The following is a 15,594-nucleotide window of genomic DNA, read 5'->3' on the forward strand; positions in this document are numbered from 1 at the left end:
TTCGTCTGTAAACAATTCGCGTTAGTATTTTGCAGCCGTGACTTATTAAACTGATTGTTCGCTAATTTTCACTTCTGTCAACACCTGCTTTCTTTGGGATTGGAATTATAGTATTCTTCTTGAAGTCTGAGGGTATTTCGCCTTTCTCATACATCTTGCTCACCAGATGGTAAAGTTTAGTCAGGACTGGCTCTCCCAAGGCTGTCAGTAGTTCTAATGGAATGTTGTCTACTCCCGGGGCCTTGTTTCGTCTCAGGTCTTTCAGTGCTCCGTCAAACTCTTCACGCAGTATCGTATCTCCCATTTCATCTTCATCTACATCCTCTTCCATTTCCATAATATTGTCCTCAAGTACATCGCCCTTGTGTAGACCTTCTATTTACTCCTTCAACCTTTCTGCTTTCCCTTCTTTGCTTAGAACTGGGTTTCCATCTGAGCTCCTGATATTCATACAAATGGTTCTCTTTTCTCCAAAGGTCTCTTTAATTTTCCTGTAGGCAGTATCTATCTTACCCATAGTGAGATAAGCCTCTACATCCTTACATTTATCCTCTAGCCATCCCTGCTTAGCCATTTTGCACTTCCTGTCGATCTCATTTTTGAGACGTTTGTATTCTCTTTGGCCTGCTTCATTTACTGCGTTTTTATATTTTCTCCTTTCATCAGTTAAATTCAATATCTCTTCTGTTACCCAAGAATTTCTACTAGCCCTCGTCTTGTTACCTACTTGATCCTCTGCTGCCTTCACTACTTCATCCCTCAGAGCTACCCATTCTTCTTCTACTGTGTTTCTTTCCCCCATTCCTGTCAATTGTTCCCTTATGCTCTCCCTGAAACTCTGTACAACCTCTGGTTTACTCAGTCTATCCAGGTCCCATCTCCTTAAATTCCCACCTTTTTTCAGTTTCTTCACTTTTAATCTACATTTCATAACCAATAGATTGTGGTCAGAGTCCATATCTGCCCCTGGAAATGTCTTACAATTTAAAACCTGGTTCCTAAATCTCTGTCTTACCATTATATAATCTATCTGAAATCTGTCAGTATCTCCAGGCTTCTTCCATGTATACAACCTTCTTTTATGATTCTTGAATCAAGTGTTAGCTATGATTGAGTTGTGCTCTGTGCAAAATTCTACCAGGCGGCTTACTGTTTCATTTCTTAGCCCCAATCCATATTCACCTGCTACGTTTCCTTCTCTCCCTTTTCCTACTACCGAATTCCAGTCACCCATGACTATTAAATTTTCGTCTCCCTTCACTATCTGAATAATTTCTTTTATTTCATCATACATTTCTTCAATTTCTTCATCATCTGCAGAGCTAGTTGGCAAATAAACTTGTACTACTGTCGTAGGCGTGGGCTTTGTGTCTATCTTGGCCACAATAATGCGTTCACTATGCTGTTTGTAGTTGCTTACCCGCATTCCTGTTTTCCTATTCATTATTAAACCTACTCCTGCATTACCCCTATTTGACTTTGTATTTATAACCCTGTATTCGCCCGACCAAAAGTCTTGTTCCTCCTGCCACCGGACTTCACTAATTCCCACTATATCTAACTTTAACCTATCCATTTCCCATTTTAAATTTTCTAACCTACCTGTCCGATTAAGGGATCTGACATTCCACGCTCCGATCCGTAGAACGCCAGTTTTCTTTCTCCTGATAACGACGTCCTCTTAAGTAGTCCCCGCCCGAAGATCCGAATGGGGGACTATTTTAAATCCGGAATATTTTACCCAAGAGGACGCCATTATCATTTAACCATACAGTAAAGCTGCATGCCCTTGGGAAAAATTACGGCTGTAGTTTCCCCTTGCTTTCAGCCGTTAGCAGTACAAGCACGGCAAGGCCGTTTTTGTTAGTGTAACAAGGCCAGATCAGTCAATCATCCAGACTGTTGCCCCTGCAACCACTGAAAAGGCTGCTGCCCCTCTTCAGGAACCACACGTTTGTCTGGCCTCTCAACAGATACCCCTCCGTTGTGGTTGCAACTACGGTACGGCCATCTGTATCGCTGAGGCACACAAGCCTCCCCACCAACGGCAAGGTCCATGGTTCATGGGTGGTGGTGGGGGGGGAGGGGCAGTATATTTATATCTGTCTTATTTCCACGTACCTTAAAGCTGGATGTGGAGACGACAGTAGATACGAAGAGAATTGGTAGTGACGTGTAGTGTGGTGACAAGATACCTTTAGATGGAGAATCCTGGCTCTGTACGTTACGGTTCATTGCCACCTGATATTAATATGTACTGTCTGGAATAGGTAGACACTGGGTCCGTCAGTCCGAGCACAGAGAAAACTCAGTGCTAGATGCAGAAACATCTGAACACCTTTCGCGTGCTTGAGACATGGACCGATAAACCAAATAATTTGCTGTAATAATACCAGGTCGTAAATGTAGAATTGATCCAATGTCTTAAACGTATACAGGTTTTTCTAAGGAACTACGCTATATACAGTTACGCTGGTTGTTGAATCCTCCGGCACACCTCCATATGTGTATGTGGTTTTTTGCCAATGTTAGCTTAACTCGAGAAGTTTTTATGGGTACACTTCTACATGTGCTCTTGCAAGACCTGTTTTGTTTAATCTCTGAGTCTTGTTACAGGTTGCGCAACGTAGGAGTGCTGTTGTCACAACGGTGTCAGTGCAGGAGAGAGTGCAGTGTGTTTGGTATCTCACGCAACGAGATCACCTGTTACTGTTCAGCTGTAGTCCCGAAGTACACCTATGGTCGAGATTCGCCAGGTGTGAAGAGAGTCAAAGTTTAAAGAGATTGGCTTTCTTGGGGACAAGGCGAGAAGCGTTAGATGTGGAGTGAGTGACGAAAATTTTCAGATGCATTTAGTGGAAACCGTCGCGTCGTGTTTCTGGAGAAACAGGCATACCTCTCAGAGCACTGTAGCGAAGATTTTGCGAAAACGGCTGCATTTCTAATACGAAGTGCAACTACTGCAGGGTTTCCAGCCAGATGATAGGCCCAGATTTTATGAGGTTTCTAGGAACATACTGGAAAGAATCGATGAAGACAATTATTTATTTATTTATTGCTTATTTAGCCTGACCAGATTATTGCCTTAAGGCCCTCTCTTACATCTGAGCAGGAGCAACACATACTAAACATATTGCCAAACCTTCTCAATAATAATAATAATAATACTGTTAATAATAATAAAACAATGCCGATAACAATAATAACTGAAACTAATAACAATAATAATAACAGTAGACAACATGTAGAAAGACACAGATTAGATTAGCACATTTGATGAGCATGTTTGGTACTATCACAGGTGAAATGAACAAGGTAAGAGGAGAAGACTGAAACGACTGTGACAGTAGTTATAATAAAAGAACAAAATTTGAACGGAGAACTGTGCCGACATGGGGTAGGGAAAAGTTCTGGAGGTATGGGGTCTGACGATAGTGAACAGCGCAGAGTATAGGAGAGATAGAAGGTTGGCCATTAGCTGTCTTTTGAAGTTTGGAAACTATTTAATTTCTCTGGTATTTTGAATAAAATTGTTCCAAAGTCGGGTCCCTGATTGGAAAATGAGTTAGTGAAGATAGCAGTGGTATGTGATTGTACAGAGAGAATTTTACTTTCTTGACGACGAGTACATCTACTGTGCTTTATAGGCAGCAGAGTAAATATTTGTGCACAAATAAGAGGCAGTGAAATGACCGAGAAGACGATAGAGCAAACATAGAATGGGATAGTCTCTACACTTATGAGCACGTGCCCATGAACTGTTCATAAGTGTGGTTACATGTTCGAAAAAGCTTAAGTCATAAATGTATCGTACACAAACATTCATTGACAGTTCCTGCCTGCGTGACATTTCGCACGATAGTCCTTGGAGAACGGAATCACGATAGTCAAGTATGTGGAGTATCAGTGTCTCTACAAGCGTCTTTTTAAGCTCCAAAGGAAATACTTTTTTGTACTTCTGTAATAAATGCAGTGAGGCTGACGCCTTACAGACTGTAGCTGTGTGTTTACTCTAGTCAAAATTATGGTCCAGAAATATCCTCAAGTTGTATGCAGAAGAAGAATCTTACTGTGCCGTTTAACATCAATGGTAGAAGAGATTCTCTGAATTGAGGAGTAGTAAGTCTTTTGTGCACGGCTAAGGTTGCTGTCGTTTTATATGGGTTAAGTTTCAGTCCTACGGTTTACGTCCACATGGGCAGGGTTAGTAAATCGGCATTTACGTACTGGATAGCTGTGCACAGGTTTGTTGAAAATGAAATTTAACTGAATGTAGGTCAGAATTACAGTGGGAGAGATTAGTTGACACATCATTAGCACATATTGAGAAGAACAATGGACCCAATACTGATTTTTGTTGGCCCACTGATCCTACATGGCTCCATAGTCATCTTTTTGTTCCAATCATTCAGTCAACTTCTACCTTAAAATGCTTGCTTTTTCCGATGAAACGACTGTTCATATCTGTGGCAAATTCGGCTCTGGCGGTCTGAGAACTCACACATATCGGTACAGCAGATAACGGGCAACCTGGAAGTGAATGTGCGGTGTGGCACAAGACAGTTATATGACTTTACTTCTTCACTGAGGCTACCATTAAGCAACAGTTCACATGGATCTGTTGTAAGGTTACGTTGCGCCAAAGTAACAGGAATTTCAACCGCAGGTATTGTTTCAATACGATAGTCCACAGTCACTTTTTTTTAGAGATTACGTTAAGGATAAAGTTGAGTTCACTAGGTCTTGCTGCGTTCCTAGACGTTCTGCCGTTCTGCAGACAACAAAGAGAGCACATGGGGAAGTGTAAAAATGTTGTGAGCTCAGATGCCATTTGCATCAAACCGCATATCATAGTTCTGTATTCTGAAAAAGATAGTTGCTCCTCACCATATAGCGGAGATGCTGAGTCGCAGATAGGCATAACAAGAAGACTGTCACAAATAAATATTTCGACCAGTGAGACCCTCTTCAAAAACAGACGATACACGCAAACGCAACTCACAGACATGCCTGCAGTCTCAGGAAACTGAAACCACACTCATTGTGGTCTCAGTTGCCTGCGACTGCAAACTTGTGTATGAGTTGTGTTTGCGAGTGTGTGAGTGTGTATGTGTGTGTGTGTGTGTCTTCGTCTATTTTTGACGAAGGCCTTAATAGCCGACACCTTTATTTAAGACCGTGTTTTTGTTGTGCGTATCTGCGACTCAGCACCCCCGCTATATGGTGAGTGGCAACTTTCCTTCTCATAATATTGTTACATTCCATCCAGGATTTTCCATTGTTTGGTTTTCCTTATAAATACGTATTTGTGATCAGGCAGAGAATTTATTCTCACCCTTTATAATAGAGCACAGTTCATTTAATTGTACAAACACAGGTTTAAAATATCGGGATATGTCTTAAGTTCGTTTGTTTTGCTCGGGCGTTCCACGTATAGCGCCTGAAACCCTTGCACCTGCCATACTCCCCAGTGTTGCATAGTTTCCTACCGCTCCTACTACATAGAGGTCGAAAACCAGATGCGCCATTGGATATGTCAGAATGTGTTTGTGCCTGGCACTGGATGGAACAGTGTGAATTTGTGTTTACAAGTTATGGAAAGCAAAAAGGAACATTTCAGATACACTATGTCATCAAAAGTATCCGGACACCTGGCTGAGAATTACTTACAAGTTTGTGGCATCCTCCAACGATAATACTGGAACTCGGTATGGTGTTGGACCACCCTTAGGCTTTATGACAGATTCTACTCTCTCAGGCATACGTTCAACTAGGTGCTGAAAGGTTTCTTGGGGAATGGCAGCCCATTCTTCACGGAGTGCTGCACTGAGGAGAGGTGTCGCTATCGATCGGTGAGGCCTGGCACGAAGTCGGCGTTCAAAAACATACCAAACATGTTCTATAGGATTCAGCTCAGGACTCTGTGTAGGACAGTCCATTACGCCCCTTACACCTAACGAGGTGCAGCTTGGCATTTACCGGCGAGGTGTGATGTTTGGCTTATGAGCAGACGCTCGACCATGAAATCCAAATTTTCTCACCTTCCGCTTAACTGTCATAGTACTTGCAGTGGATTATAATGCAGTTTGGACTTCCTGTGTGATGGTCTGGATAGATGCCTGCCTATTACACATTACGACCGTCTTCAACTGTCGGTGGTCTCTCTCAGTCAACAGACGAAGTCGGCCTTTATGCTTTTATGCTGTACGTGTCCCTTCACGTTTCCACTTTACAATCACATCGTAAACAGTGGACGGAGGGATGTTTAGGAATGTGGAAATCACACATACGGGCGTATGACACAAGTGACACCCAATCACCTGACCACGTTCGAAGTCCGTGAGTCCCGCAGAGCGCCCCATTCTGGTCTCTCACGATGTCTAATGACTACTGAGGTCCCTGGTATGGAGTACCTTGCAGTAGGCTGAAACACAGTCTACCTAATATGAAAAACGTACGTTTCTTGATGTGTCCAGATAGTTTTGATCACATAGTGTATCTCAGGCTGTTTTACTATCGTAAAGGAAAAAATCAAATGGCTCTGAGCACTATGGAACTTAACATCTGAGGTAATCAGTCCCCTAGACTTAGAACTACTTAAACCTAACTAACCTAAGGACAACGCACACATCCATGCCCGAGGCAGGATTCGAACCTGCGACCGTAGCAGCAGCGCGGTTCCACACTGAAGCGCTTAGAACCATCGGCCACCACTGCCGGAAGGGAAAATCAGCTCGCAATGTCGGCAGAAGATTTGTGCTGTATACGGAGACGATGCAGTAATCGCTGGAGCATGTCAAAAGTGGTTAGTCGATTTCGAGCTGGAAATTTCGCCGTAACAGACGAACGTCGACCAGTACAGCCAACGGTTTCGGACGTGGAATGGCTTAATGAGATGAAAGTCAACAACCCACGAATGACAAGGCGGGTGATGACACTGAAGCTCAATGTCACTCATGCTACTGTAGCCATGAACTTGAAGAAGCTGGGCTACCTAAATATTCGCGATGTGTGGATCCCTTATGAACTGAGTGAAGCGAATCTGATTCAGTATTTCCAAGGTTTCTTTGTGACTGCACTGTAACGGTAAGTGAACGAACTTATGAGAAAAGGCAATATTACACTATCAATATACATGTATTTGTAGCTGGATAGTATAATACAGCCCCAGACAGCTAAACTCTGTAATGATGGATGTCAAACGATTGCTGTAGCATCTAGGCAGCAGTACTAAAGCGAGTGCAAGCAAATAAAAATAAATAAATGAATAAAGAGTAATTTGCAGCAGAAGCTGTCACACACTCGCCAACCTGGTCTGCCATCTTTGTACACCATTGGGCACGACAAGCTCTTCTTCACAGAGTTCCCACATTTGCAACAACCAATCACAGACCATATCTACATGCTAGATGATTTGTAATCGAGAACTGATTAAAACACACTGGAGGAAGATAACTTAGGACACCCTCTTATCATTTGTGGACCAAGAGAAACCATTACGCATTGTAACGTTGAATAAGATGCACACAATGGGTAGAAAATTGGCGCTAAAGTACAGAGACGAATGGATAATCCACAACATCAACAAAATGGGAGGAAAAAGCTGGATGGTAAAGGAAGACAAGTTGGACAGGATCGCCCAGCAGATCTGTCCAGGGTCTGAGTGGTGAACACAGAACTGCAGGTTTCAGAGCGGTGGCGGGCGACGCCGGACACCTCAATGCGGTGCTGGCGGCTTTTGTTCTCTATACGCATAAAAGATTTCGCGGACATGTTTGGCAGAAATCCGCGGTTGTTTGCTAATGATGCCGTGGCGTAAGGTAGGTTGTCGAAGTTGAGTGACTGTAGGAAGATGCAAGACGACTTCGACAAAACTTCCAGTTGGTGTAATGAATGGCAGCTAGCTCTAAATGTGGAAAAATGTAAATAATGAGTAGGGAGAAAAAACGCGTAATGTTCGGATACAGTTTTACTACTGTTCTACTTAACACAGTCATGTCGTTTAAATATCTAGGCATAACGTTTCAAAACGGAATGAGGTGGAACGAGCATGTGAAAACCGTGGTAGGGAGGGCAAATATTCGACTACGGCTTACTGGGAGAATTTTAGGAAAGAGTGGTTCACCTGTAAAAGAGACCGCATATAAGACGTTGGTGCGACCTATTCTTGAGTACTGCTCGTGTGTTTGGGATTGGCTTCAAGAAAGACATCGAAGCAATTCAGAGGCGGGCTGCTAGATTTTTTAGCGGCAACAACATGTAAGTGTTACGGAGATGCTGCGGGAACTCCAACGGGAATCGCTGGAGTGACGATGACATTCATTTTGAGAAACAAAATTGAGGAAATTTAGAGAACCAGCATTTGAAGCTTACTGTCACACGATTCTACTGCCACCGACATGCGCTTAAGGACCACGAAGATAAGCCACGAGAAACAAGGGCTCGTACAGGGGTGTACAGACAGTCGTTTTCCTCCCGCTCTATTTGCGAGTGGAACAGGAGGTGAAATGGTGAGAAGTGGTACAGGGTAACCTCCGCCACGCCCGGCACGGTGGTTTGCGGAGTATCCATGTAGATGTCGATGCAGATGTAGACCTCGCTCCGTGCCTCAGATGGTGGCCTGCAGAAGAGTGCCAACTGCCTGGGGCATGGCCGGTCAGCAGCGGCCAGTGGTTCGTGACCCGGTCACGGTGCTGGTGGCTTAGTCATGTGGACGGCGCAGGCTGAGCGTAGTGGTGTAGCTCAGCTGTACCGATGACGGCAGGCTGACTCTCATAATTAAACAGAGGTGTCTGGAGTTGACCGCATGGAAGACGTACCACTGCAGCTCTCCAACGTCACACAGAAGTTTCGCCAAAGGGGACCGTTGTTGTAGACCCTGTTGTTGCCAGCTGGCAGTAGTCTCAGCCGCGGATAGAGGACGGCGCGGGAGCAGGCACACTGCAAGGCATTTATTTATTTATTTTTATTTATTTCCAAATTACAGACCTGTTACCTGATTTTATAAAACAGGTCGTACATTTTGCAATTTTAGTTTTATATCTCTTTGCAGGCTTCTTTTCTTTTGTTTTATCTACAACATTGACAAAGAATGATACTTTTCAAAAGAACAATAATTTAAGGTTGAAATATAAATGACATTTTGTTATTTTTTAAGAAGAATATAAAAAGATGATAGGATAGAAGAGAGATTTGTTAGTACCTGATGACTGATGGTGAATACCTCGGAATGATTTCTTCGAGCTGTTGACCGCCAGTCACACACAGAAAAGTATACGCACACACACACACACACACACACACACACACACACACACACACACACACACAAATTGTTGTTAGTAGCGATATAGTACTGCTTATCCTGTTTATTACTAATACTATGTATTAACTTTAGGTGCCCATCCGTGTACAGTATTGGTGATTTCTTGGATAGATCGCCAGCACTTTACGCTTATTTACCGGCACATAGCGGCTTCCTCCTTCTGTTCCTCCTCCTGTTTTCGCTGTCACTGTGGGTATCGCTGTCCACCCTCTGGAGATTGTTGTTACGTTGCACGTAGGCATGTCTGTTATGTCGTGTCCGCATGTACTCTTCATGTGTTGTTTTTGAAATACTGTTTGTCAGTACGTTTAATTGTGCCTATTGATCTTCGTCTCTTATTGCTGTGTATATATCTATGTCTGTATCTGTGTAGTCTAAGTGTAGTGTAGGTCTATTGTTCGCGTATTGCCCGCAGAAAAAGACAGTTTGTTCTGGGGGACCTTCTACCCCGCATATGCATGTAGGTGTCTGCCTCAGACTCATGCGGTTTAAGTGCGTGGGGTAAGGTCCGTGTCCGGTTAAGAAATATACCATATCGCGGCTGGGATCGATTGTTTCATACTCAACAGCTCCCTTATGTCAGGGAGGAAGTCGCGCAGTCTACGTCCCTTATCACTTACATCGCTCTCACCTTGTCATGTACCCAAACGACAACTTTTAAGGTGACGTATCGTCTCTATCGGCACACCAGTTATTGTGTGTACCTTATATAGTCTACCCATCTTTAACCAGTACCTGGCAGCTCTGTATTTGATCGTGATATCTATGTGGCATATTCCGAGCACGACATACAGTGCATCCGCTGAGGTGGTGCCGAAGGCTCCAGATAGCCTAAGAGCGAACTTCTCTGCCCTCGTCTGACCGATGCTTTGTTGGTGACCACGTTCAGCCTACGTGCTCACGTGCTAGCTGCGAAGCTGCGTACTGATTCGAAGAGCGCACAGTGGTATGTCCGTATGACTGGTGGATGTTTGTGTCCCCAATTTTAACCGAAGGATTCCTTTGGAGTGATCCTTTCAGTAATGTATATGTTGTTTTGTTTTCGGCTACCCTGAGCTTATTGTTGTGACATCATTGTGTAATTGTTTGTAGTATTCCACTGGCTTTCTCTTATAACTGGGCTCTGTTGTTTGCAGTGATACAACTAATAGGTCATCTGCATAGGCGACAATTCCGTCTGGCCTCTCATCCCCATCCAGAAATGTAGGATGGGTTTGATTGTTATGTGCCAGAAGATGGGGCCGCAGATCGACCCTTGAGTAGAGCCTTTGGTAATTCTTTTAATTAATTTCCGGTTGTCCACCTGCCATTGACTACAGTAGTCTAGGAAACTATGGTACAGTGATTGCGGTGCCTCCAGATGTCTTAACCTCTGGAACAGTGCGGGCTACCAGAAATTATCGAATGCTCCGGCACTGTCAATCATTATTGCCTTGGCGTATTTCTGTTTTGATTTGCCAGTTCTGAAGCTGAATTCTGAATTGGTGCTGGCTTATACCCCTGAGAGCTCTGTGTGTTCGCAGGCGCTTACACAGTAGCTTCTCCTGAATCTTTGCTAGGCTGATTTATTAGGCATAATGGCCTGTAAGTTTTTGGATCTGAAGGATTCCTGCCCGCTTTGGAGGTTTCCCATACTGTAGGTACTTTGCCTAGCCATAAGGCATCGTTCAGTAACGTTGTTAGGAACGGGGTGATCTGCAGAGCTAGTTATTTCAGTGTTTCCGAGTGGATACCATCTGATCCAGGTGCTTTCTTGTTTTTGAGCTCTGAGATTGCTAGCGCAAAAGGACAGGTGAGAGTTGCAGTGTTGTATTGTGTGAGTAGGTTTTCTCCGTATCGATAACGTCGTCAGGCAGTAGTTTCTACAACAGAAACACCGCTGTATTCCTTCATCCCCTCATCATCGTGCCGTCATCCTGTCTTAGCGTTCCCAGAACTAGTGGAGTTTTTATCAACTATATCAGTATTTTTTATGGTCCCCCCAGCCCCCTCCCCATATATTTTGCTCTGTTTGTGCTGCTATAAATTGCTTCCATTGTTGTCTACGTGTGTTGTATAGGGTCTGTCTGTATAAGTCTTGTGCAAGCCTATATGTTTCAAGTCTTATGCGCCTGTCCCTATCTGCTATAGCCCTTTGATATAACTTTCGTCTGGAACCGCGCGACCGCTACGGTCGCAGGTTCGAATACTGCCTCGGGCTTGGATGTGCGTGATGTCTTTAGGTTAGTTATGTTTAAGTAGTTCTAAGTTCTAGGGGACTGATGACCTAAGAAGCTAAGTCCCATAGTGCTCAGAGCCATTGGAACCATTTTTTACAACTTTCTCTTGCGTCTGGCATCTTGTTTGAGTCTCGTGAGTTCGTTCGCCCATGGCAAGGCGCCACAGACCGCACGACTACCCCGCGCTGCTTTGCTGTCGGTACTGATGTGTTTTGGGCATGTTGTATTACCTTTGTTAACTTGTGTGCTCTATAATCGATACCTCCATTGAGGTTTTCTAGGTCGTGTTGTTGGATAATTTCCGTTAACTTGTTCCAGTCTGGTTTGTAAAAAAAGTGCCAGCTCAGGCTGTTCAACATAAATTACACTACTGGCCATTAAAATCGCTACACCACGATGATGACGTACTACAGACACGAAATTTAAGCGACAGGAAGAAGTACTGTGATATGCAAATGATTAGCTTTTCAGAGCATTCACACAAGGTTGGCGCCGGGGGCGACACCTACAACGTGCTGACACGAGGAAAGTTTCCAACCGATTTCTCATAGACAAACAGCAGTTGCCGCCGTTGCCTGGTGAAACGTTTTAGTGATGCCTCGTGTAAGGAGGAGAAATGCGTACCATCACGTTTCCGACTTTGATAAAGGTCGGATTGTAGCCTATCGCGATTGCAGTTTATCGTATCGCGAAATTGCTGCTCGCGTTGGTCGAGATCCAATGACTGTTAGCAGAATATGCGTTGGCCGAGATCCAATGACTGTTAGCAGAATATGGAATCGGTGGGTTCAGGAGGGTAATACGGAACGCCGTGCTGGATCCCAACGGCCTCGTATCACTAGCAGTCGAGATGACTGTAACGGATCGTGCAGCCACGTCTCGATCCCTGAGTAAACAGATAGGGACGTTTGCTAGACAACAACCATCTGCACGAACAGTTCGACGACATTTGCAGCAGCGTGGACTATCATCTCGGAGACCATGGCTGCGGTTACCCTTGACGCTGCGTCACAGACAGGAGCGCCTGCGATGATGTACTCAACGACGAAACTAGGTGCACGAATGGCAAATCGTCATGTTTTCGGATAAATCCAGATTCTGTTTACAGCATCTTGTTGGTCGCGTCCGTATTTGGCGACACCACGGTGAACGCACATTGGAAGCGTGTATTCGTCATCGCCATACTGGCGTATTACCCGGCGTGATGGTATGGGGTGCCATTAGTTACACGTCTCAGTCACCTCTTGTTCGCATTGACGGCTCTTTGAGCAGTGGACGTTACATTTCAGATGTGTTTACGACCCTTGGCTATACCCTTCATTCGATCCCTGCGAAACCCTACATTTCAGCAGCATAATGCACGACCGCATGTTCCAGGTCTGTATGGGCCTTTCTGGATACAAAAAATGTTCGATTGCTGCCCTAGCCAGCACACTCTCCAGGTCTCTCACCAACTAAAAACGTCTGGTCAATGGTGGCCGAGCAACAGTCTCGTCACAATACGCCAGTCACTACTCTTGATGAACTGTGGTATCGTGTTTAAGCTGCATGTGCAGCTGTACCTGTACGCGCCATCCAAGCTCTGTTTGACTCAATGCCCAGGCGTATTAAGGCCGTTATTACGGCCAGAGGCGGTTCTTCTGGGTACTGATTTCTCAGGATCTATGCACCCAAATTGCGTGAAAATGTAATCACATGGCAGTTCTAGTATATTTGTCCAATGAATACCCGTTTATCATCTGGATTTCTTCTTGGTGTAGCAATTTTAATGGCCAGTAGTGTAAGTGCCTCGTGTGTGATTTGGTCGCTGTGTTCTGAGTGTGAGTTTGTGTGTATGTCATGACAGTGTGATCACTACTGGTTATGTTGTCGTGTATAGTCCTGTTTGTTACGTATGCCATTGCTGCATTATTTGCTAGTGTGAAGTCAATATTACTGCTCGTGCCATCGAACCATGCATATGTTGTTATAGGTCCTTCGGTGTTCATTGCATGTAGTTGTGTTTCTTGTATTAGGTCGGTGATTATGCGTCCTCTGTCATCTGTTCTGAGTTCCGGAGGGTCGATCTGGAACTAATTTCCGCTCGTATCACTAATTTTTTGCTTCTGGCATGCATACATTACTAGACCTCTGATGTAGTGTGTGTGCGGCTGTATTTGATGGCTGTATTGGGCGATGCAATAACCCATGTGACCTTCCCATTAGTTAACTCTATGATAACTAAGTGTTGTCTGCATAACTATGTTAGCTTAATTAGTTCGTAAGTTCTATTTAAAATAACTATTGCAGCCTGTTTTGGTAGACATATTAGTTGCCCATTTCTATTACAAGGTTCTTGTAAGCAGAGGATGCTGGTCGTCTACGCAGGTCGTTGGCTACAGCTGCTGGCGGCGGCTATGGCCTTGTCACGGCTCTGGGCCCCTAAATTGGCCTGCAGACACTCCTATCCGGACACCGCTGACTCTCTCCCTCCCCTCCACCACACGTCCTTCATATCCTCACTTGTGCCAGTACCCATCACAAGGAAAGGAGCGGTGCATCGAGTAAACATTAAGGGCAGACCACGGCTACAATAAGATAAACGTGCAAGACTGGTTGCAGCGCGCATTCATTGTATATCAATTATGTAGAGACGAGAAACTCAGAAAAAAATTCTATTGACGCCTTTTGCAAGACAATCTCCACTCCTTCCAAATTAACAATGTAAGAACAGAACGTATGTGGCTTGAATTCAATATAATAGACAGCAATCAGTCATACCACTTAAATCAATAAAAGGCAGAGCTGATGGCCATGGTATCAAACACAACTTTGAACTCTGTCGCAGAAGCAATCGAAAAAAAAGCATGTCAAATTCAGACGAATGCCAAATCCCCAAGACTGCCGATCTTTCATAGAAACTCGAAATCGGATTTCAATGCGAGACGCTTATAATAGATTTCGCAACAAAACATTGTCTCGAAAGCTTGCAGAAAATCCGAAGGGTTCCTGGTCGTATGTAAAGTATGCTTGCGCCAAGACACTATCAGTGCTTTCTCTTCGGGACGCCAATGGAAATACTATCGATGGCAGTACTGCTAAAGCTGAGTTCTTAAGTACAGCCTTCCAAAATTTCTTCACCAAAAAGGACGTAGTAAATATCCCAGATTTCGAATCAAGAACAGCTGCCAACATGGATAACTTAGAAGCAGATATCCTCGGAGTAGTGAACAACTTAAATCACTTAATAAAAGCAAGTCCTCCGGTCCAGACTGTATACCAATTAATTGTCAATATCAATGAAATTCTCCAACAGCCGTGTAACTAGCATGTTATTTTGACGACAGCCAGTTTCGGCCTACCACTGCGCCATCTTCACGCCCCATATGCATCTCTCAAAATAAACGATAATGTCATACAGTGCAACATATCCATGGATTTCACGAATTCAAACCGTTTCACAAGTGCTTCATTCGAGGAATTGGTACCAGCTTGAGTTGAAAACATCATTCTTGTGAAACTCCACCAGCTGCATGTTGACACGTACTTCAAAAACGGCTTGGAATTATGCAAAAACAGACACAATGTCTTGTGGGATAACAGAAATCAGTGATTTTATAATGTTACTTGAAATTCGTCTTGATTGTAATTTTTTTTTTCATATGACCGGTTTCGGTTCATTCAGAACCATCTTCAGATCTGATATTTCAGTTACAGGAGTAACCCGTCCAAATCCAGCAACTTTCACATGCTGCGTCACATAAAATTACGTGCTTATGGAATATCGTCTTCTTATGCGACGGATTTCTAATTTCCTCTCAAAGAGGTCACTGTTCGTAGTAACTGACAGAAAGTCATCGAGTAAAACAAAAGCAATCTCTTGCGTCCCACAAGGTATTGTTATAGGGGCTCAGCCGTTCCTTATCTACATAAACGATTTAGTAGACACTCTGAGCACCCGTCTTAGGTTGTTTGCAGATGATGCTGTTGTTTATCGTCTGGCTCAGTCATCAGAAGATCAAAACAAATTTAAAAACTATTTAGATTAGATATTTGTATGTTGCGAAAATT

Source organism: Schistocerca nitens, chromosome 2 (genome assembly GCF_023898315.1).
Source record: "Schistocerca nitens isolate TAMUIC-IGC-003100 chromosome 2, iqSchNite1.1, whole genome shotgun sequence".
Classification (NCBI taxonomy): domain Eukaryota; kingdom Metazoa; phylum Arthropoda; class Insecta; order Orthoptera; family Acrididae; genus Schistocerca; species Schistocerca nitens.